We start from the raw sequence: 22,102 nt of genomic DNA on the forward strand, positions 1-22,102 counted from the left end.
ATGCACAGCCCTTGGAAGGTGGGTCAGGATTTACAGAGTGAACTCAGTTAGGTTCACTGCCTATTAAAATCAACATTCCCCAGAAGATTTTAACAAGACCCAAAGTCTGCTAACCTCGTATTTTAAATATCCAGACTAAATTCCACAATTATACAACACACATATTAATAAGAAAATCCTTTTTACAAAAAAAAAAGAAAGAAAAACTCTCGAAAGGCAATTAGCAGATTGCAATCCCCAAATAAGTCAGATATTGAAATTATTGGAGAAATAATATAAAGACTCTTGAAACAATTAGATAGACATTCTTAGCAAAGAATTAGTAGCTATTAAAAAAAAGAACCAATTTGGAAATTTTGGTAATGAAATATAAAATAAAAAAATTCACTGGAAAAGATCAATAGAAAAATGGATATGAAAACCAAAGTCCGCAAACTTGAAGAGAGGTCAGTAAAAATGATCTGATATGAACCATAGAGGGGGAAAGATTGAAAAAACAGACCACAGAAGCCTATGGAACAATGTCAAAGTTTCCAGTATTCATGTCAGTGGTGTGCAGAAAGAAAAGGAGAAAGATATTAGCACAGAAAAAAGAAAATTGAAGAATACAACAATGCAACACAAAAAGAAAAATCCATAGAAAAAATATCATTAGGATTTATCAAAATTTAAAAACTTCTGCTCTCTGAAAGACACAGAGAAGATGGAATGACAAAACACAGGCTGTGAGAAAATACTGGCAAACTAGATATCTGACAAAGAATTCATATTTAGAGTTAAATTCTCAAAATGAAACTCTCAAAAAAATGCTCTCAAAATGAAACTGTTAATATAAAAAGTCCAATTAGGAAGTGAGCAAGAGACATGAAGAGATATCAGTGAAGAAACGTACAGGTAGCAAATGAAAAGTAGCAGACATCACTAGTGTTGAAAGGAAAATTCCTTAAATCAATTAAGCTTGGCAGGATTTATCTGAGCAAAGCAAAACAAAGACAATTCATAAATCAAGAAGCTCCCAGCAGGTTCTTAAAACTCCAACCATGTGATCAGACAGCATTTATAGAAAACTGCAAACAAGTCACAGAAAACATACTGACTATAGCCAAGTCAATCAACCAGTCGGCCGATTACAGCTTAACTACTTAATTGTTGACAGCCTGATCAGTCTGCTGGCTACTGGGCTAACACAACTGACCAAAGCTCAGTTACCATGATTAAACTCTATAATGACTTGGTCTGTTAGACCCAGCACATGTGCCCAGCCCAAATGTTTCACCTCCTACAAAGTATTATTTAACATTAGCCATCAGGGAAATATAAATTAAGATCAAGGAGTGATATCATTTCATACCCCTTGGCACAACTAAAACAATCACTAATGCAAATACCAAATACTGGCAAAGATGCAGAGAGATCAGATCTCTCATACATTGTTAGCAAGATGACAAAATGGTAAAGCTGTTCCAGAAGTAGTTTGATAGTTTCTTTAAAAATTGAACATACTTACCATATATTCCAGCTATCATAATCCTGAGTATTTGTTATTGAGAAATAAATAAGTCATTTTCACTAAAATCTTATACAAGAATGTACACAGCAGCTTTCCTCAAAACTGGAAATGACTAAAACAGCCTTCAGCGGGTGAATAATGACTAAACGCCCTGTCTTAATTCATAGCACAGCAATGAAATGGGATGGGCTTTTGATGCATGCAACCTGGAAGAATCACAAGGATATTATTAAGTAGGAAATCTCAAGCACAAAACGTCACATAGCATATTATTCTGTCGTGGAAGAGGTCAAAGGACTTCCCAAAGAAGGGGAACATCAACTTAAGACAAGTTGGGTTCTTGACAAACATCACAGAAATGAATTTGAGGATGTGTTTATTAAAGGCACAAAGATTTATTTAGGAAAGCAAGGGATAGCCATTAGAGGGAGAATGTGGGCAATCTTCAAAGTGAGGGACCCTTTGGGGGAATCTCAATTTTTTTCTTCCAAAGAAACTTGCTGAGGGGGTGTGCATGAGAAAGTATACGAAGAAGACATCAGTCTGATAATCACAAGACGGTATGTGGGGGTGCTGATGCAGTCTCCATTATCTGATCAACCTATCTATTGACAGGAAAGTACTTTAGGTTTCAGATCTCTTAAAATACCATCTCTCTCTTTGCTTAGAATAATTAACAGTGTACAAAACAGTTCTCGTAAGTGGATGAATTTCCAGGAACTCTAAGACTTACATATTTCCCAGAAATCTGAGAGTGACAGAGCTGGGATAGAACTAGCTTGGGGAGTGGCAGACCTGGAATGGTATGTATGCAGAACTTCAGATTAAAGTACACTCCTTGTTTGTGGGGAGCAGAGATGGGAATCAAGGTGTCTGATTACCTTGTGATTGTGGTGCGCTTCCACTGGGATTTCCCTGTACAAGAGTATAGGGTTAGTATTTCTTGTGCAAAACCACAGGGTGAACATTCCCCAGTTGCTACGCACGCCTGCCCTTGTGAGTCATAGCCATGAAATATCCACAGATCCCAAACCCGGAATGAACCACACGAGACACTGGCTGCAAAAAGCAGGAGGCGTTTATTCTCACACAGGCGCCTGCGGGTGCACAGCAAAACCTCAGCCGGAGCTTCGGTGAACTGGCACACCGGGCTTTGGGGTATAGATCTTTTATAGGGAACAGGTGGGTTAGGTCTTAGCTTAGCACAGCAACAGCCTTCCTATTGGTCCCTCTGAATTCAGCAGTTGAGTCACCTAGGGGGGTAAACTTGTTTTCCCACTTTAGTTCTCAGAAAAACCATAAAATTGCATCCTGTCCTTTTAGTTCCTGTTTTTACCCTGTTTGCTCAAGTTTGGCCCTTCCGGGGTTATCTATATGGAACATCTTGCAGCTTCAGGGCACAGGGGTTAGTTTTCCTAATGTTGGGCCTGGGGCCTTGGGGTCCTTCATTCCCCCCTTTTTTTATATCATGGATATAATCTTATATCCATTGACCCATCTGCTCGGATTCCAGCATTATTTCAGCTGACGGCTCAGCATACTGGTTGGGGGTTGGTATTTACTATTAATCTAATTTTGAATAGGACCCCAGGGTCATAGGCAGTTTTATGATATACTCTCAGGCCCCATTGTTTTTTTTTTTTTGTTTTGTTTTTTTTTAAATTATATTTCTTGTCCCCGATAATACTTGTCATGTCTGGCTCACAGATTGGTTGGGGTTAACTGAAATGGGGAAGACACAGCACAAAGCAAGAAAAATCAACAGCGAGTGAGTCTTATCTTTAGCGGATTTTGGGTACGTTGCAACTTTCATTCTGGATCCGGAGAGGTGTCTGCGGACTCCTGTGGATGTGCAGTCTTCACGTGGGAAGCATGGATCTAAGCAGCGATGCCGTCCACTTTGAGTGCAGTAGGAGTGGTCAGCAGGATAGTGTAGGGTTCTTTTCACCGCGGTTCGAGGTTCCTGCTCTGGTGCCTGCGTACCCAGACGGTATCTCCGACCTTGAAGGGATGTGGCAGCAAGGGGGTTTTAAGTTCCTCTTTGTATGCTGCGGCTAGAGGCTTCCAGACCTCGTTCTGGACCAATTGCAAAGCATGCAAATGAGTCTGCATAGATGGGGTGAGGGAGGCATAGGTTTTAGTTTTATAAAAGTTAATAGCGGGAGGTGGGGCACCGTACAGGATTTTAAATGGGGTTAGTCCATGTGGGCCTGGGGTGTTTTGGGCCCCATACAAGGCTAAAGGTAGGAGTTGTACCCAGTCTCTAGTGCCAGTTTCAAGTGTCAATTTAGTTAAAGTCTCTTTAATGGTTCTATTTATCTTTTTTACCTGTCCTGAACTTTGGGGTCTATAACCATAATGTAATTTTTAATTAATTTTTAATGTATTGGCTACCGCCTGACTTACCTGGCCGAAGGCAGGCCCATTAAATGTTTTCTTTTTGGTCCTCATTATCAGGATCAAAGGGAGTAAACCTCCGATAAGCCTCTTTTAATTTTTCTAAGGAGGCTGTCGGAGTTTCCTCTGACCCCTGGATAGTCTGTCTTACCTGAGCCAAATTGGTGGGCCGTCGCCCTGCTCCATGGAGACCCCCCTGCTCCATGGAGACCCGCTATGAGTAACTGGCGATAGAGATGTAGGTGGTTCTCACCTGCTTCAGTCGCATAGTCCCAGTTTGGCCGGGTTAAAGGAAAAGCTTCGTTAATCAAATTTGTGAGTTGGGTGGGGCGCCCGTCGTCCCCTGGCACATTTTTGCGAGCTTCCAAAAGAACCTTTTGTTTCTCCTCTGTGTCTAATAGAGAAATCTTTAATTCTGCTACTTAGGGCTGGATAACCATATTAGCAAACATCAAGTCTACCTGTGTTGTCTAGAAATAAAAGCCTTAGACTAAAACTATTCTAGTAGTTCCTTTGACAGTTATCAGGCATTTCTGTCTAAGAATCTCTTTTGTAGCCTCCAGTCTATTTATTTATGGAAGTTACATTTAATTATTATTATTATTTAAGATGTCCAGGAACAGCTGTGCTTTGGCTTTGACTGTCTTTGCTAAGTGTTTAAGATGAAGCAAGTCAAACTGACTTTTGTTTCTACCTATTGTTTACAGTCAGCTGAGTTATCCTGGGAGTCCTCGGGAACTTCATAGCAGCTTTTCAGTTCTGCTAGTGCCATTTGCGCTAGGATGGGTCCAGGCCTTGTTTGACCATATGGCTTCCCTCAGAAGCATCAGGGATGTCTCCCTTTTTTAATGACCCTCCTCTTTACAGCAAATGCACCATTTGGCTTTCTGTCCTCCACTGGTCTCATTAATCTCCCTGCTCAGGAGGTTATGTGGCCTAGAGTTGCTGAGTCCTTTGGAGAAGTCCCCTATTCCCTGATTCAGACTGACTCAGAGGGCAAGAGCCAAATATTGGTTTTCTTGGCCCTTTTAATTTAACTAATTTTAAAAACTTGATCTTAAACATCCAGCAAATAAATTAACAGCCTTATATTAAGAGCACTGGGCTTTAATGTCTATCTCTCTATCCTGTAGGTGATAACTTTTTATCTTATGTTGACCCAGGTTGTGTTCTTAAAGCAATACCTCTTTAGAATATTAATAGGCAATCTTTAAACCATTTATAAGCAAACTACAAAACAAAACTAACTAGGGTAAAAACATATTTAGCTTATATAATAGCTACCTTGAATTCTGGCAGGGTTATACATCATAATTTCCTGTTTGAGATCCTAGTAATCTTGGCAAAAACCTACTTTTGGACACAACTTTAACTGTACTGAAATCTGGCTTACTTTTTTTATAGCCATTTTCACATGTAGTGAGATGGGACAGAGCCTTATCTCAAGTAAGGCAGGGCTCTTTATAAATCTCAAGTACTATAGTTCTGAAGCTGATCATTTTACAAAGTTTACATAAATTGTTGTTCAAGTTTACATGAACATTAGCTAACACAACATAATATTACACCTAAAATATGAATTAAAGGCTGAAAGCTTTTAACCTCTTGTAGAAAAGTAGTAATGTACTTTTGTGTTTTGCAATAAAACCTTTACACAGATTAGGCTCTTATTAACTTAAAAATACATAAATTGTATCTTAGAGTAGAAAGTAACATGGAACTGTACATATCTTATTGATAACAAGTTCAGTTATAGAACACAAATGATATAATTGAATTTTTAACATTTTTTTTTTAAGCCTAAAATTACCATACAACTTTAGAACACCAGCTTGATATAATGTTCTTTTGAAGCTTTTACCTTACAGACTTGTATACCTGGAAGATATGAACACATTAATAACACCATAATTATATAAACCTCCTTTTGTTCACATTTTGAAACAATACTTGTAAACTTTTAAATTTAAGTAGAGTTAACATTTTATTAGGGCCTTTTTGAACACCTAGAGAAACTTATAAGCTTAATTTTGAGGACATTTTTACTTTTATCTGTTTACCCAATCTAAATTGAACCGTTTGAATCACGTGAATTAAAGATATTTGGATCTATTTTTAATTTTTTTTTTTTCAGGCTACCCAGTTCAAAATTGAAACTTTTAAAATTTTTTATCCCAAGTATTTAAGTTTTCTAGCATGAACTATCTGAAATCAAACTAAACAATTGTTTAAACCCAACTTTTAACTGCAAGATAGTGCAATGCTTTAGAAACCCATTCAGATACCAGATTGTTACAATAAAAATTATTATTATTTATTTTTTAGACACATATTTAACCTAGATTATCCCTAAGAAACAATTAGACAACCAGATAAGAAAATATCTCTCCAGGTTTTGAACTTTCATTTAATTATGACTCCCATCAGTGGCACCATAGATTTTCCTATGAGTGGACCAGATGTTTTCACGTAGGGGCAACTATAGGTGTAAAATCAAGGGTCTCAGTGTGACTGGCTTTACTGCATTCAGTGTCCCTTCTTTTTAAGTAAACAGAGGTTAAGTAAACAGATCCTTAAGATGTAGATAAGGACCCAGGGAACTCCCCAGAGCTAAATGGCTCTGGCAGCTGCTGGGAGTCCCTTAATCTTATCTTTCACCCACAGGATCAGTTCCTCTAGTTTAGGTAATTTTTTTTTTTTTTTAACTTGTTAGTAGCCAGCTCCCAAAAAGTCCATCCTCTGCTTGCAGTTGTTTCGAGTGCTAGGCTTCCCCAAGAAAGCAGAGTGGGAACTCCTTAAAAGTCCCCTTGAGAGTGTCAAAATTTGTGACTGAAAATTTGGTTCCCATCTCTAAAGTTAATTAACATTAATTTAATAATGAGGACAGGACTTTGAGAAAAGTCAAAGCGAGATGTCAAAGTTGTTAAATCCCCAGCAGGCATCTCTATTTGCACTCAAGCCGGTTATGGGGGGGGGAAGAAAACATTGCTTCCCTAGTCTCAGTATTCAGCCTTAGATAGAATTTATCATCCGCCTTGGGCTGCATTTCCAAGCAGCCCGACTCCAGGAAGACCCGTTCGCTTCCTGGGGTGGAGGGGCCGGGAGGAACAGGGACGGGACAGATCCACCATACCGCCGGGTGGAATCCTCCCGGCGGACTGCGTGGATCCCACCCATGCAGGAGGGGATTCGCAGAGGTCCTGAAAGGTTAAAAGCCATGATCTGGATGGCCATGCGGCCCCGGCTGAAAGACAATCTCTGACTTTGCAAATTAGAGAGAGAGATGGAGGGATTCTCCTGGGGGCCATTTAACTTTGAGGGTGGGCCAATACTGGCCACTCCGTGGTACAGAGTGTTACCCATTTTTTCTTTTTGACTGCCACGGACAGGTTGTCTGCCCGATCTTGAACGTCTTGCCAATGATCTAGAGTTAGGCTCAAAGGGGTTGTTAGTGATTGTCCCCTGTTACTCTCAGAGAGGAAATAGAGAGACAGACACAATGACACAAAAACGAAACCAAACAGTGAGATCGCTGCGCGGCTTCGGTGGAAACCGAACAAATCAGATGGCCTGGGAGAAGTTTGTACTTCTTTGTCGCCTACAAAAATGGTGTAACCCTCGGAAACACCGGGGGCCCCAAAGAAATGGACCCTTCTGATCCCTGGGACGTCTCCCAGGGTGGCAGGGGAGAAGTCCGAGTTCGTCAACTCCTTCTCAAGCTGCCTCAGAATACTAAATGACAGAACTGCCTCAGAATACTCAGAATACTAAATGACTATGCCTAGGATCATATAGTCGTACAGACGCTGCGCGGAACAAAGAACAGATAACCAACAGGACAACAAGACAGTCAGTTTGAGCTGGCCAGCTTACCTCCCAGTGATGTCGGGTGTCCTCCGGATAGGGACCGGGATCGGAACCGGAACCGGGATCTTGGATCTCGGTGGGGCCTCCACAATGAAATATCCACAGATCCCAAACCCGGAATGAACCACACGAGACACTGGCTGCAAAAAGCAGGAGGCGTTTATTCTCACACAGGCGCCTGCGGGTGCACAGCAAAACCTCAGCCGGAGCTTCGGTGAACTGGCACACCGGGCTTTGGGGTATAGATCTTTTATAGGGAACAGGTGGGTTAGGTCTTAGCTTAGCACAGCAACAGCCTTCCTATTGGTCCCTCTGAATTCAGCAGTTGAGTCACCTAGGGGGGTAAACTTGTTTTCCCACTTTAGTTCTCAGAAAAACCATAAAATTGCATCCTGTCCTTTTAGTTCCTGTTTTTACCCTGTTTGCTCAAGTTTGGCCCTTCCGGGGTTATCTATATGGAACATCTTGCAGCTTCAGGGCACAGGGGTTAGTTTTCCTAATGTTGGGCCTGGGGCCTTGGGGTCCTTCAGCCACTGGCTCCTAGGAGTAGAAGATTTTAAACATAGCAAGATAATCATGATGTCTTGCCCGTGCTGGGAACTTCAAAACTGCCTGCTTTGCAGAAACTTTCTCACAAATAATCTTTTGATGATAAAAAAAATCTATATAATTAATGTGTGGAGCCAGCTCTGGATGTTCCTCGATCAGAGGACAATACCCACCTAATCCCACCTTTCTCTCTAAATATTTGTGTGTTTTTCTTAATCCTTCCTCACCTCTCGAAGGTTTCTGAACTGACAGCTGTTCAGGTCACAAGGCTTATCCTCCATTTTGTCTCCTTTTTACCTATTTTTAAAAATGTCTTCTGCTCTACCTCAATTATGTCTATATAATATTCTCAATTACACTAGTGTTGTCAAGGGATAGTGAGAGGAGTAGGGGGTCAGGCATGACTACCAGGGCTTTGGTGGTAAAGGGATGGTTCCTACCTTGATTGCAGCTACAAACATTTGAACATGTGGCAAAGGGCACAGAGCTCTACACACAGACTGCTGGTGTCCGTTTTCTGATTTTAGACCATGTTATATAAGACATAAGCATTGAAGAAACCTGCATGGAAATTACATGGGGGCTCTCCACAGTGTCTTTGCATCTTCCTGTAATCTATTCTTATTACAAATTAAAAAAAAAAAAACAAGTTTCAAGAAAGGTCATGGAACTCTATATATATATAAAAGTGAATTATATTTTATGTAAAACAAAGCTAGACTTGCTGGCTGAGAGTCTTGCCCTGTGTGGTGTTCAATCCTAACACAAGAGACTCAATCCTCAGCTTAAAAGGCAAAACTTGTTTGACCTGTCAATGTAGTCTCAACTTCTTCCTATAGAGTTGATTTAGGGATTCCCAAGTGACTAAATGTTTGACAATAAGACAACAGGGAAGAAGTGTGCAACTGTGGATTCATTGCAAGTTTTTCTGGCTCTTAGAAGAACCAATGAAGTGTCAGTTGGATGTGACACCTATAACAGCCATAGCCATTCACTGGTACAAAAATGAAGCCAACCCACAAAGTTTAGAGAACCACCAGAGAAGTGAAAATGGATCTTCATTTAATTAGACGCTGATTTCAGATCCACTGTCTGAAGTCTTTGTAGTGTGAGATAAAAAACTTCTGAATTTTGAAACCAGCAGTCTTGGTCCATTTTTTGTTGCTATAACAAAATACCTGAGGCTGGATAAATTATAAAGAAAATTTTGGCTCATGGATATGGAGCCTGGGGAGACACCACCAACATCTTCTTGATTCCTGGGGAGGAACTTACGCTGTGTCACATCTACCTGGGGAAGCAGAAGGGGGAAACAGGCACACACAGAAGGAGTATATATGCAAAAGAGAGAGAGGAGGTAGTAGGTTCACTTGGTAATAATCCACTCTGGCAGTAACCAATCCAAATCCCAAGAGTGTGAGAACTCACTCATTCGCAGGAATCCTAATTCTCAGTGAAAAGCATTAATCCTTCTTCAGGATCGAATTGCCCCTAAAAGGCACCAGCTCCAAACACTGCCACCTGGGAGACAAAGCCTCAGCCCAATTGTGGGTGGGGACAAACCATACTCAAACAACAGCACCAATAGAAGGTGAGATGATTCCCTGGAATTGGAGCTCTCCTTAGTGAGATGGTAAGGATGTCTTCCACAGCAGAGAACTCACTGGATTATCCTTTCTATTGGAAATCGTTCTCAAGCATGACTGTGTCTCAGAAGGAGGTGGTTGAACTACAGATTGCTAGGTCTCCCACAGCTTTTCTAATTCCATAGGTCTGGGGCCCCAGGATTCCAATTCTTACCAAGTTTTAAAGCCATGCTCATGTTCCTATTCAGGACTACCCATTGAGAAGCACGGTGTGGGGCTAATTGCGTTGGCTCTGTATTGTTCCCGGAATGAATCTGAGCACACCTGCAGGTCAGGCGTGGTGCTGGTAGGAACACACCTGAACCCCATGTGATTCCAGGCAATTCAACTCCAGAGGTAAAAAGCATCAGGGAATTATTTGTTTCCCATAGAAATTGCCATCCCTTAGGGAGAGTCCTTTATAGCATAAGATAAATAACTCTCAGATAAATAAAATTATCCGTAAGTATGTCATTCAAATTGTGATTATTTGGGGATTAGCAATAATAAAGTCATTTGAGTGATATAAAAGTATCCTGCAGCTAGATCCTGGGAATCTCTTGTTCCCATTCATTTGTCAAATAGTCTCATGTTCCGAACTCTCTGCTAAGTATTGGCTACAAAGGTAAGAGGGCTTGCCTCTTTAAACTCCCAATTTAATAAAAGGGAGCTTAAATGCTGACAATAGGAGGTTTTCTGTAAATGACTAGTTTACAAAGCACCTACCTGACCACAGAGACAGGGGCTATCTACCTCCATAGACATCGGCTGAAGCACTGTGTGGATTTCCAGTTGTTAAACTCTTACTGATCTGCATATCCCTTTTATTCTATTATCTTCTTTGACTCCCACATTGACCCTGTAAGGCAGATGGGGCATGAAAATCCTCATTTCATCAAACCTTAGGTAAGCTGAGTCTCTAGGAATGGCACTCACTCTCTAGTAAGGGGCATATGATAACCCTAACTCTGGACTTTTGACATACCCCTCCGTCACTCGCGGCTGTTTGCAGGACTTTCCTGTCAATTCCAGTGATCTTCAGACAGTCTGGTCCGCTAAGGAATGATCAGATCAAAGGCTTGAAATTTCTGCAAACAGCTAGACAATTGGCAGGACTCTTTCATTAGTCACATATGACCTGTTTTGGGGAAACTGTGGCACAAATACACTACGATGCTGTGGCCAGGGTAACAGCTGATTAAGTCTCCAACTTGAGTCTCCACTGTGGCTTTCAGATGTTATAACATAGAAGGCTGATCATCACCGTTTGAAGCAGAAGAACTGGTTTCACTGTTGGTTAAACAAGCTTTGTCTTCCTTTCCTCATGTACCTAAAGGGAAATTAAGACCTCATTAAGGTGGCAAACTTTCGGTTAGGATTCCGTGTCACTTCAGATTTCACACCATCTGTCTAGTCACCTCATTTTCCTCCACTTTTCGACAACCAGATGGCATTTACTTAAAATTTTATGTTCTGACTCTATATTTTGAGTTACATCTATTATTTGCATGCAGAGAGAATTCTTTTTGGCTTTTCATTACATTAGAAAATGAGAAAAATACATTTTTTACAAAACCTTAAACTGAATACTAATAGTTCTTGCACCATTCTTTTTTATTTTAAAGGCACTTTACAAATCATTTTATTAAATCTTTTTTAAGATTATAGATTTAAATATCACAAATGTATATTATGTTCTAATATCCCCACCCCACCCCACCCAAAAAAAAGAAATAAAGGAAGAAAGAGAAGTACAGTATGAAAGTTCCCACCCTCCATGGGATCATCCCCAATAGGTAAGAGAATTGCAGGTAGAGTAGACCAGCAGCTTATGAAATTACTCTCTGATGACTTATAAAAATGCCATCTAGTGTTGCTTCAATGCTTTACAGTTTACAAAGCATTTCAAATACATAATTTTACTTAACATTGAAGACTATAGTGTGACGTAGGTGTCACATCTGCTCCCATTTTACAAGTAAGAAAATTTGCCTTGAGATATAAAGATATGGCTAGAATGATTGTAGGGCCATTAGGTAGCAAAGCGGCAGAATTTAGAAAAGACACATCTTGCTGTGGTGCCATCCATGATCTCCTTCCTGCCCTCTGCCCATTGGCAGAATGGGCAATCTCAAGTGTCTTGTGCATGAGCTCCTCTTCTTACAGATAAGAAAGCTGTAAGGAATGGTAGAAATTGAAGGGGGAAAAAAAGAAATAAAGAGAAAAGGAAGTGAGAAATCCTGATACCTGGTGATTATTCTACCACCCCTGGGAACTATGAGAGCTACAGCAATCTTTAAGGAAAGCCAGAGGGCAGCAGGTCTTAAATACATACAATATGGCCCATCCCCTTAAAGCCCTGGTCACCAAATCAGGATAATTTCTTTCACACTCAACAAAAAGAAAAGCACACACCCTCCCTCCCCACATCCCAAATGTTACAATGGTGTGTTGACTTTTTGTAAAAGCTTACAGAGTCCAAACTCAGAAACAGATTGACAATGTGCTATAGCTCCTGAGAGGGAATCCAGAGACTGCAAAGTCAAGAGAGTGTGAGTAAAGCATCAAGCACTTAATTTCTTCCAGAAGGTGAGGGGTGGCAAGCCTTAGACCCATATCCATCTACCCCTGCCTTCCTAGTTGCCTGTCTGTACATGCATTCATTTTATAATAAATATTTGGAATCAAAAAGTATAAGTGCTAATGAATATTAACACGTTTATTTGAATTTTTTTAAAGAAACATTTTTTCCTAACAGAAAGTCTACTATTGTCACTAGTGATGAGCTTCATCATTTAGAGTATATGACATGTAACTAGAAATTGAATGATCTAAAAGTTTTACCTCTGAGGATTGGTGGAACTTATTTAAAGCAGATATAGAACAAATATGCCAAAAATTATATCCTTGGCATCTGTTAAGCTTATGATAACAGGTAGATAGAGTTTAACATTGTAACCAGGGGTACATAGATTTTCAAGTTATTTTCAGGAATACATAATCAAAATGCTAATAACTGCTGCCTTTAGGATACTTAGGACATTATATGATATTATCTCCAGTTCTTGGCACCGAGCTTGGAATTTCTCAAGTGGTTAGAATATTTTGTTATTCATAACAAAGCCTTCTCTAACACAGCTGAGTTTGTGACAATGAGGGGAACACATTATAGAGCCCTAGAGAACCTCAGCTTGGTCACCAGACAAGCCAAGCATATGGTAAGGGAGCTGAAATTGTGAACTACCCCATCCCAACCTCTTGGGGGGAAATAGGGGATATGGAGTTAAATTACATGGGCAAAGAGCTTATCAATCATGTCTATTTATGGAAGTTTCCACAAAAACTCTGAATTCTGAGGCTCAGGGAAGCTTCTTGGTTGGTGAATATATCAGTGGTTTGGGGGGGCGGGGTGATGTGTACTGCTTCCTGCAATGCTTCTACACTCAGAAACCTCCAGACTTGCCCTCCACACCTCTTCATCTGGCTATTCGTTTGTATATCTTGGATAGAATCACAGTCATGAGTAAAGGATTTTTTTTTTTTTTAGTTCTGTGTGTTGTTCTAGTGAATTATTAAAACTGAGGGGGGTTGTGGTGAGTTCCAAACTTATACTCAGGCAGGAAGTATGGAGGGCCTCCAGGCCCTATCTGAACTGGCATCTGACATAGGGACAACCTTCCCAAGTCAAACCCTTCTCTTTGACTTGCATGATCAGACACTAACTCTGAATAGATAGTATCAGAATTATAGGATACCCACTTGGTGCTGGAGATGGGCTACTAGAATCTAGATGGTCACTATGTGCTATGTTAGAAGTAGTTTACATATACAGGTGGACAAATATTATCTAAAATTCTGAAATCCAAATATCATGGCAAACCTATTTTTTGGCAATAAGTTTATGGCAACTTCTTTTGCCAGCAATACTCATCAGAAAAGGCATAAGTTTGTATGTGATCTTCATTTGACTCCCTGTATGTAGATATATGGTTCCCTGCACCATGTTTGTACCTAGATGCTGTGAGTTACGTATATGTACCACATTATCTTTCTAAAACATGATTTTTAAGTATACTTTCAGTCAAAAAAAGGTAAACCCTGAGAAGAGGTGGGAGGATGAAGGTAGTTATTAGAATTATGAACAAAAACTGAGGAATGACTGGAGCCACCAGAATCTGGAAGAGCAAATTTGGCTCTGGGGCCTTTGAGGGAATAAGGCCCTGCAGACACCTCTATTTGGGGCTCCGGCCTCCAAAAGAGTGAGAACAGATTTGTATTGTTTTAAGCCACACGAAGTTAAAAAGTTAAAATCATGAGCCTCCTGCATATATAAAATGAATATGTGTCAAGGAATTTATTCAATTAATTAATTAGGGAAGGAATCGTAAGATGTTGTAACCGGTTCAGAGAGGACTTGTAGAGCCAAGGTACTTGCAGGAGGTTGAGATTCCTGGATTAGAAGTATACCTGGTTGATGTGTTACAAGGCCATAAATGGTACCTTTAGGTGTAGGTTTTCCCACTGGAACAAAATTATTTGCCACTGTTTCAGAAAATAATCTCACGTTAACATGGATCTTCTCTATACCTGGGGCCTTTAATCAAGAATAACAGAGCCAAACCAAGTACATTTATCCTAAATGGTCTTATATTCTCTTTGCCCCTATATGACAATGAAGCATGCCATGTTATTAATGAACAAGTGGAGTTCCAAAATATGTAGTGCTGGAAATTAAAAAGGGTTTACTTTAATTAATGTACTTCAGGGTCAGAAATCACTTACCACAAAGTCACAAGTTAGCTTTAATGGCAATAAATTTATTAAATTTATTAAGAACAGGTTAACAGAAGTTGATGGTATAGCTCAGTGGTAGGTCACTTGCCTGGCATGCATGAGGCCCTGGGTTCAATCCGCAGCACCACCCTAAAATAAATAAATAAATACATACATACATATAAAAATAAATAAGTTAGAACATGGGGATGTCTATTTGTCAAGCCAAGCTTATAATCACAGGATGTCTAAAATTTCAGTAAAAATCATTGAAAGCCAAAGGTGAATCAATTGGCTATATGAGATTTACAATAAGCTTTTTGTATATTTTATTATTATTTATAAATTTTTACTAAACATGTATATGCCAGTATATTGTAGGATAACATACACATACATGATTTTTGGAGAAAAAAAAACTGAAGCAAAGAATTTAGTAGTTTGTACAAAGTCACATAAAGCTCATTAGAGGGAATAATGGAATTATCATTAGATCACTTTGCAAGTACATTTACACATATTTTCATCCTCAAGTGGCAGCAACAGAAGTAGCCGTAACCCATTTCATAAGTAATGCATCTGTCTGTTAACCCAAGGCCTCTTCCCTGTGAAGACAGCTCACTTCCTAATGGAGTGCTAAGTGGGCCCCCAAGTTTCTGAGGGCACCAGTTTCCACACAGGAAATCCACATGCCCCTTTCAGATTAGAGATGTTTCATGAGTTGGTATCATCAGTCCCGTGCCTCCCTGCCACTCATGTGGGCTTTGATGGAACCTCATGCTCCTGGCCAGGCAAGTAAAAGGGACCTTTTTCTTCCTTTTTTTTTATTCCATCTCCACCCTACCTGGGTTCTGCCTGATGAAAAATCAGGCTCACAACCCAGCCCCATCTCCAGTTTTCATGCATGTTCTTCCACCCAAGGTTATCATTTGGTTCAGTTGCTAACTGTAAGATTCAGGAGAGTCAGGAAGAGAAGGGAAGCGTGAATTTCATGTCCAACCCATTCCTGCTTCTCCCTCTCTTCCTCCTTCCTCCATCTTCCTCCCAAGAATCATTCAGAAATCCTGAATGATTGGATTAATTAATTAATAAGTGGGATAGGGCCACCCTAATCAGAGCCCCTTGAGGCTTCACCTTTTCTCCTAAGCACAGGTAAGAATATGCAATTCCATCTTTTAAAAAAGATAGCCCAGAATAAAAAGTAAAATGGTACCCATCTGACTACCTATGTGAAGATGGGACCCCAAGACCCAGCACATATCAGACACTGTATGTGCCAGTTCCCATTTTTATTCTACCCAGATGGGTAAGCTCAGTCTGCAAACTATTGATTAAAGATCATGAAGAGATGTTTATTTGATGTAATATACAGCTTTGTAAACAGCTACAGTTTTGCCCTCTCAAATCTGACTAGCTAAAATATCAGTGGGAATATAAGCAGTTATTTTCTTTTCCAAAAACTGTCATGTTCGCTAGTAAATTAAATTCTCCTGACTATAGGACACCATGATTTCATGACTATAAGAAAACATTTTTCATCATAAATTTTTTTTAAAATCACATTCGTATGCTAAGAAAGCAAAGGAAAAATAAGGTGTTACAGTGTCTACTATGTGCTCAAATTTATTTGTGTTGAAAAGAACTCAATAGCCATACTCACATGTCTCTGCAGGAATGACACTGGAATGACATTCAGAAAACCTCAAGTCCTGCCTCTGAAGAGCTGGCTGGGGACCACAGAACAGAGGTGGTAGGGAGGTTTAAGTTCTTGTTATATACCCTAATATTGTTGAATTTTTTCTCCTACTATGACATGTGTAGGAAATGTGTATGTGTGTATATGTATGTGTGTGTGTGTGTGTGTGTGTGTGTGTGTATACATGTTGAGTTTGGGTACCCAGAATTTAGCCCAAGTACCACAGAGCCACATCCCCAGCTCTTTTTATTTTTTATTTTTGAGACAGGTTCTCACTAAATTGCTTAGGGCCTTACTGAGTTGTTGAGGCTGGCCTTGAACCTGTGATTCTTCTGCCTCAGCCTCCCAAGTCATTTGGATTAAAGGTGTGCAGCACCATGCCCAGCCAGGAAAGAATAATTGTTTTCTTCAACTCCCCCATAGGTCCTCAGAATGAACCTCTGTTTAAAAATTTAAAAAAAAATAACAAGGAAAGAAAACAGTTATTATCGTGAATTTTTATATATACATGGGAGACAGAGATGAATTGTTTTCAAAGTGATGGCTTTGAATTACAGCTTATTTAATATATTCAACAGCAATAACAAAAACATGGTAGGTTCATAGAGAAGTGACAGGACAAAAGAAAAGGACTTGGAGTCTCTAGAAGCAGCAAATAATTGGCAGATAGACTATCAGTGAAGCTTGAGTACGATCTTCAGGCTGATAAGGGTCTAAAGCTGTCTATGGAAGTTAACTGTTTTCCTCCCTGGTATGAAGCTGGGGGACAAGATACCTTTTGTCTTTGTGAATCTACATCCTAATTTCAGGCAAACAGAGGAAGGGCGGAGAACTTCCTGCACCCACTTCTTAATTGCTCTCAGCCAGACAACCCTTCATATCCAGGGGAGGCCTATTCTGATCTATTCCCACACACTCATAAACTTAAGTTTTCATTAAAAGATAAACATTTTACAAATAATAAAAGTAAATAAGGCAATGCAAATCCATTCTCTCCTCTCTAGAAATATGCAGGAAGCATCAGTCCAATCAGAACCATGAGATACCTTAAGTACTATCAGGTTGATTTCTGCACGTGTGTGGGGATCTACTCTGCAGGACAATTGCCCAGTTGTTGTCTAATCATCTTGTAGCTGCTCAACACTCCACAGTGTTGGCTGCCTCACAAGAAACACCATACTATTGCTATACCATATTAGAGACCTGAAATTTTGTCTTTTTTTTTTTTAATGTGTGTGTGTGTTGGAGATTGAACATGTTACAGAGCTGGGGCCTTTGATGAAACTGAGGCAGGTGAACCCCCCATCTCCACCCTCACCCTGAGTTCTCACGATCAGGTCAGAAAGATTTCACACATGTCAGTCAGAGTTATAGGTGTGTGTTTATTAGAAGGAACAGAAAAGGAGACACTCTCAAGGGAGAGAGTGGGTCCTCTCAGAGAGGAGAAGAATGCTGTGCCCTTCCTGCCCTCCAGCTTTATGGAGGTCCCAGAGAAGTTTCCAGAGTCCAGCGCAGATCTACCCCTTGACTTTGTGTATGTGAGTATTGCTGGGGATTGAACACTCTACCACCTGAGCTATATCCTCAGCCCCCACCTTGACTTTTGACAGCAGAAAAGCTGCATGGACTGCATTCAAGATGATGGTGTAGTGCTCAGAGTTGGAGTTTTTGACAAAATTGAATCCCCCTGCTTTTGTCTCAATTTTCTGTCCCCTTAATGGATTTATTCTCAAATTCCTCTGTTTTTGCCTCAATTTTCCATCCCCTTAATCATACCGTTATTGCCCTTTGAAGAGCCCCCATTAGGCTTTCTTTGTGAGGATCTTGATGTTTTGGCTATCAGGGTGATGGGGGTTGTGACACAATTTTGATAACATGAAAGGGTCCAGGCCATGTGTTAAGGTGTGACATGTTCTTGGAACAATCCTTTTTCTTAAGGAGGCATAGGAAGCCCCCATCTTCCAGATGCTTACTGTCAGGTAAGGTTCCCTATGGCTTTCAGCCACCTGGCACTGTCATTCCCCTCTCACCCATTCATGGCTCAGTAGCTACCTAATGCACCCAGGGCCTCCTGGTAAGCACGTGCTCTACCAGTGAGCTGCACTGCCAGCCCAACAATTATAAATTTGTCAAATTCATAATCTCTATGAAAGAGTTTAAGAGCCATTAATGAATGCCATTAATGACACATATGCACATAGTTGGAGCCCAGATAGATGATTCAGTTTTCCCATCAGATTGCTTATCAATCACAGAGTTCATCTTGGTGATATATCCAGAGGTCTCCCTTATTCCTCAGATTCTTCTCTCCTCCCTTGCACCTTTCTTACCCCACTACCAGGGCCTTAGATCCAACCTGTAAAGGACTGTAGAACAGTGTGATATTTGAGGTTCAGGAAACCACTCCCAAATCCTTTGGTAGACAAGGGTTTCTCGAAAAGACTTCATTTCTTTCAAATTCTTCAGTAGAAACAAACCTTCATGACTGACCCCTGGCATGTGCCCCTTAATGTACTATTAAGAAATGCAGACTTTTCTTTGGGGACATGGGGTTTACTGGAAATTCAACTAGGGGGCACTCGACCACTGAGCCACATCCCCAGCCCTGTTTTGTATTTTATTTAGAGACAGGGTCTCACTAAGTTGCCTTAGTGGCCTCGCTATTGCTGAGGCAGGAGGATCATGAGTTCAAAGCCAGCCTCAGCAAGTTGCTGAGGCTGGCTTTGAACTCGCAATCCCTCTGCCTCAGGCTCCCGAATTGCTGAAATTATAGGTGTGCACCACCATGCCTGGCAATAATGCAGTCTTTATCTCTGCATTAGTTATCAATGACTGCCTAAGCAAAGGTAGGAGAAAGGAGTCAATAACAAAAAAAAAAAAAAGATCATTCCTTTCTGTTATTTTGAAATGGAATCCTGAGTCCATAGAAGCTGGGAGCCATACTCTTCTCCCATTTAAATCTGGAAAATACATGTAACCTGCCTCATTTCTTTTTAATATTCCTTCAGACTTAAGAGGGATCACATCCTTTTACCTTTGCAATCTGAATACACTTAAAATATCATATTGCATATTATAATTTATATATCCACACCAAGAATCTAAGACTACATTTGCTCTCATCAGTTTTTTCATTAAACTAGCCTCAGACTAAAGCATTCTTTTTTTTCTCTTTTGATAAATGGCCTGAAGACTTTCCTTCAAGTCCACGACAAGCTATTTGGCTAGATCTGTTAATTAGGTCATGCGCGGTAGGGCCCAATTTCAATTTCAATTTCACAGATGAAAAGTTCTATCGAGTTCTGAAGTAGAGAAACCTGTTTAATTGTCAGAGTTTCCCAAGCAACAGTGGTGTTCAGAGTTGCTTAGAAACCAGTGGCCAGCAGAAATGCAGCAGGGAAGGGAATAGACAGGACATTCTCCAGGCTTCTTCATGATCTGATCCAAGCTTGGTCCAAGGAAATACTTCCAGATTCTCACAAGCAATCACCATAAGAAATATTTTAAGATGCTGTGCTTTGACATTTTTATGTCCATAGATCAAGGTTACAGGACTTCAGCAACAATGCTACATTTAGATCACTATAAAATGAAAACTCTGGGGAAGTTTTGTCTTCCTCTTCTCAGCTTCCTCCAGCTGTATGTCTCTTGTAGTTGGAGTCCAAAGGCTGTGGAAGATGTTCCCATCAATCCCTGATAACATTATATAAGACAGACGCACCATGAGCACTGAATGTATAGACAAACTTCGGTGAACTTCACACAATTTCTGAAATATTTATGTTAACCCTATATATCCAGACAAATATAACCTAAAGAAGTTTTATCATCACTTCTTATTGGTCAAGATTTCCCAGTTCAACATACCAAATAAGCCTAACTAGTTTAACATCTCTCCTTCTTATAAGAGAAAACACATTTTTTTTTAAGTTTTCCTGAAGTCTTCGGGGAAATATTCAAGTTTGTTTGAAGTCAAAATGTCTCCATTTAGAATCTGATTTGGAGATGTCATCAAAGTATCAAAAGGTTTTAACAGTTAAATAAGATTGCAGATCCTAATGAAACAATATTTAGCTCTCTAAATTGATAATAAAAAAATTTGAAGGCAAATACAGAAAGTTACAGAGTTGTGAACAAAATCTACCTTTTCAAATTTTGAGAGGACTCAGTTTTCATAGGTAATTGAAGATGAGATAAAGACAATATTAAGCACAGAAAATTGTTTTAATAGAACCTTTGGTTTGGGGCTGGTAATATAGCTCTATGGTAGAGCACTTGCCCTTGTACACACTGATTCAGACCCAGCACTGTTTAAAATAAATAAATAAATAAATAAATAAATAAATAAATAACCATTTTAGTTTTTTAGTGTATTTCTATGAGGTAAAAAGAACAAAATTAATTTTTTGTGAACAACAACCAAAAAAAATGATGTAAGAAAACTTTGCCATTCTAGTGTTGCTAAAAGCTCAGTCCTTGTCCCCAATGTCAATCCAATAATGAGGACACAGAAAAATAAAAGGGAAAAAGAAGGTTTATTAGTTTGCTAGCAAAGGAGAAACACAGGGAACTCCTGTCCCAAAGGCTGTGATTCTGCCCATCAGCAGGAACAGGGGGCTTTTGAAGAGGTGACTCAAAGGCCACAGTCCACATGTTCTCTGTCTGGAGTTGTAATTTACTTGTTAATTTGGGAGACAGTCATTTTTGAGATATTCTGGTACCATCCCTGCTGTCTGGATTACTTGTTCCTATGGTTGGTGTGCACTGAGGGACAGATAACTCTACCTAGGATAGGGAAGAAAGGTAATCCTGTTTCCCCTGAGATTACAGAAGGAGAGATATTAGGGAGGAGCAGGGAAAGAGGAAGAGAAAGAAACATGTCCATTAAGAAAAAAAAAAAAGTTGCAGTGGCAGAGCAGCAAAGGCTATATTCAAAGCATAAAGTGGACTGTTACATTTCCCTGCTGCCAATTTCTACATTCCATTTCTATAGAAAAATGGGTGATGTCATCTTCAAACTGCTTCCTGCTGAAAGGGGGTGAAGTTGGGGGAAGTGACCCAAAGTTCTTATTCTCAATGGGGATTGAGAGTATGTGGACAGTTAACAGCATTGAGCATCAGAGCAGTCCAGAGGTCCACAGTAGCAGATGGCAGGTGACTGGACAAGGCACATATAGGGCAGGGATCATGCTAAGACAATAATAAAGACAGCAAAGCATTAATTTTTTGTAAATAATTAGCACCAAAAAAAAAAAATTGGTATTTCAGCCAGTTCCTGAAAACCATGAGGACAGTAATTCATAATCTTATCAGTGAAAAACAGATCAAGTTCATCAATGTAGGAGGTCAGGAACATTTGTAGGTCTATGAAAAAAACTCAAATTAACTCAGAACAAAATTTCAATCTTGTGATCATTATTATCAGGCAGTCTCACACAAAAGTTCTTTGTGTGTGTGTGTGTGTGTGTGTGTGTGTGTGTTGCTGGGGACTGAACCCAAGGCCTTGTGCTTGCCAGGCAAACATTCTACCAGTTGAGCTATATCCCCAGCCCCAAGAACTCTTTCTTTATAGCCTCCAGATTTACTTACTTTTGGTAGGGCTGACACCAGTGTACATCTTTTTTAAAATTTTTTATTTGTTTTAATTAGTTACATATGACAGTAGAATGCATTTATGCACTTTGA

General features: G+C 39.9%; 1 long non-coding RNA gene across 1 annotated transcript; it reads right to left on the minus strand.

The window, feature by feature from the left end:
- Positions 1 to 2,570: 2,570 nt before the first annotated feature.
- Positions 2,571 to 8,297, minus strand: LOC131424462 (uncharacterized). The gene is made up of 2 exons (XR_009227499.1): positions 7,781 to 8,297; positions 2,571 to 3,616 (listed from the first exon to the last, which is right to left on the minus strand). It is a non-coding gene; the product is annotated as an uncharacterized LOC131424462 (long non-coding RNA).
- Between the last annotated feature and the right edge of the window lie 13,805 nt (positions 8,298 to 22,102).

The sequence above is a fragment of the Marmota monax genome, unplaced genomic scaffold, assembly GCF_021218885.2.
Source record: "Marmota monax isolate L192 unplaced genomic scaffold, Marmota_monax_Labrador192_F-V1.1 WCK01_AAM20220418_F8-fsc00342, whole genome shotgun sequence".
In the NCBI taxonomy this organism is placed as follows: domain Eukaryota; kingdom Metazoa; phylum Chordata; class Mammalia; order Rodentia; family Sciuridae; genus Marmota; species Marmota monax.